Source organism: Nicotiana attenuata, chromosome 10 (assembly GCF_001879085.1).
Source record: "Nicotiana attenuata strain UT chromosome 10, NIATTr2, whole genome shotgun sequence".
NCBI classification, from domain to species: Eukaryota; Viridiplantae; Streptophyta; class Magnoliopsida; order Solanales; family Solanaceae; genus Nicotiana; species Nicotiana attenuata.
Genome location: NC_031998.1, coordinates 20,218,854 through 20,221,308, shown reverse-complemented (window position 1 = coordinate 20,221,308; position 2,455 = coordinate 20,218,854).

Here is a 2,455-nt window from a genome sequence, read left to right as displayed (position 1 = left end):
ACCCGTGCAACATCTCAAGAAATGGCTTCACAATAGTAGTGCGGACAAGACCTATACTAGCAAAGTTTTTTCACCAAGCCACAACTTTCATGGGTTTTAAAAGCTTTTTGCTCTATGATAGGCTATAGCTTTCTTCCCCATCTATTGTTGTTTCTAAGCAGATTCTTGAAGGCGTCGTTCTGAAGATCAAATGGGACCCCCGAGGAAATGGCTCTCGTAGATGTTTCCCCCGAGGATGTACCCAACATAGCTGCCCCAGGAAACGAAGTACTTCCAGTCAACCCTGATGGAGCTCTGGTCGTGGACCCGATCGACGTTAGCTCCCATATTGCCATCAATGGGAATTTGGGAGTCGATCCTGAAAATAGCATCCGTAGATATGCTCGAACAGCCGATCAAAACGCAGGGTGGTGGAGAAGGCGAGATTAGCCTTCGGATGATATTCGAAATGTTGCAGACTCAACAAGCTGCAATACCACAATTCCAAAATCAGAATCGTACACGAAGCAGGATCCAGCTTGAGTCATTGCAAGAAGTTGTTCATAGAGCCGAATCGGTGCCAAAGAGATCGAATGGAGGAGAATCGGAGACCAATCCTACTATCGTAAAGGTGCTCGAGGAACTGACAAAGCGAATCGAGACCGGGGAAAAGAAGATCGAGGAAAACGATAAGAAAGTGGAAACTTATAATTCCAGGGTCGACCAAATTCCAAGGGGATCACCGTTGTTGAAAGGACTTGATTCCAAAAAGTTTGTCCAAAAGCCTTTCCCCCAAGCACGGCTCCGAAGCCAATCCCTAAGAAGTTCCGTATGCCCGAGATCCCGAAATACAACGGAATAACTGATCCAAACGAGCATGTCACCTTGTAAAAGCACGAAAAATAGAGAAGTTGAAGCACTGGTTTTGTTATTGTTTCTCTCTTTATTCATACGTAATCTTTGGATGCAAATATATACAAGAAGGCTATACAATTTGATAAGGATTGAGAGATACAGTTACACTAAGATATAAGTTAAGAATAGCTAAAACCTATCCCTTATCTGACTGGGAAGGACACGGTCTAATACTCCCCTTGCAAACTGAAGGAGGCGAAGACACGTTTAGTTTGGAACGTAGAAACTCAAAGCGCGCATCTGAAAGTGGCTTTGTCAAGACATCGGCCAATTGATCTTTAGACGACAAGAATTGTACTAGGTGATCCTTCTTAGCGTCCCTATCCCGCAAAAAATGAAAATCTATCTCGACATGCTTTGTGCGAGCATGAAAGACTGGATTAATGGAGAGGTAGGCCGTACCAATATTATCACACGACAAGATAGGAGCTTTGGGAAGGTGCAACCCAAGCTCATTAAGGATAGACTTAATCCAAGTTAGCTCTGCCGCATCATCAACAAGTGCCTTGTATTCTGACTGAGTGGAGGATCGAGCCACAGTCCGTTGTTTCTTCGAAGACCACGAGACAAGAGAATCACCAAGGAAGATGACATATCCTCCAGTTGACTTACGATCATCTAGGAACCCTGCCCAATCCGAGTCAGTGAAAGCCTGAAGAAACAATGTGGAGGAGCACGAAATGTAAAAATAGAAATGTCGAGCGTTCGTTAAATAGGGTAGAATACACTTAACTGCAGCCCATTGATTGACTGTGGGATTATGCATAAATTGTCAAGCTTTGTTGACGACAAAGGCAATGGCAGGACGAGTGAGTGTGACATATTGTAAGGCTCCAACAATTTTCTGATACAAAGTGGCATCATGGAATAGGGGACTTTCACCAACGTGGAGGTTTGAGTTTATTGCCATAGGTGTGGAAAGTGGTTTACAGCTTTTCATATTAGCATTTTTGAGAAGAGAAGTAATGTATTGCTCCTAAGAGAGGGTGATACTGGCAGATCCATGAGAGACTTGAATTCCAAGGAAAAACTTAAGGGACCAAGGTCATGAATTGAAAATTCTGCACCAAGTTTTGAGAGCACGCTTTCCAGAAATGATGAGTTGTTTCCAGTGACAATAATATTATCTACATAGACCAAAATATAATCCACTACACCATGCGCTCGATAAATAAATAAGGATGTATCTGATTTTGAAGTAGTGAACCTAGCAGTGAGAAGGAACTTAAGGAGACACATGTACCATGCCCGAGGCGCCTATTTGAGACCGTAGAGGGATTTCTTAAGTTTATAGACATGATTCGGATATTGAGGATGTATGAAGCCAGAAGGTTGTGACATAGAGACTTGTTATTAAAGCTTATCATGGAGAAAGGCATTTTGCATATCTAATTGACGCAACACCTAATTGTAAGATGCTACCAAGGTAAGAACAGTACGAATGGTAGCCGTCTTAACAACATGACTAAACGTTTCGTAGTAGTCATGGCCCTCAAGTTCGTGAAACCCCTTCGCGACTAAGCGAGCCTTATAACGCTCTATCGCACCAGAAGAATTTCTT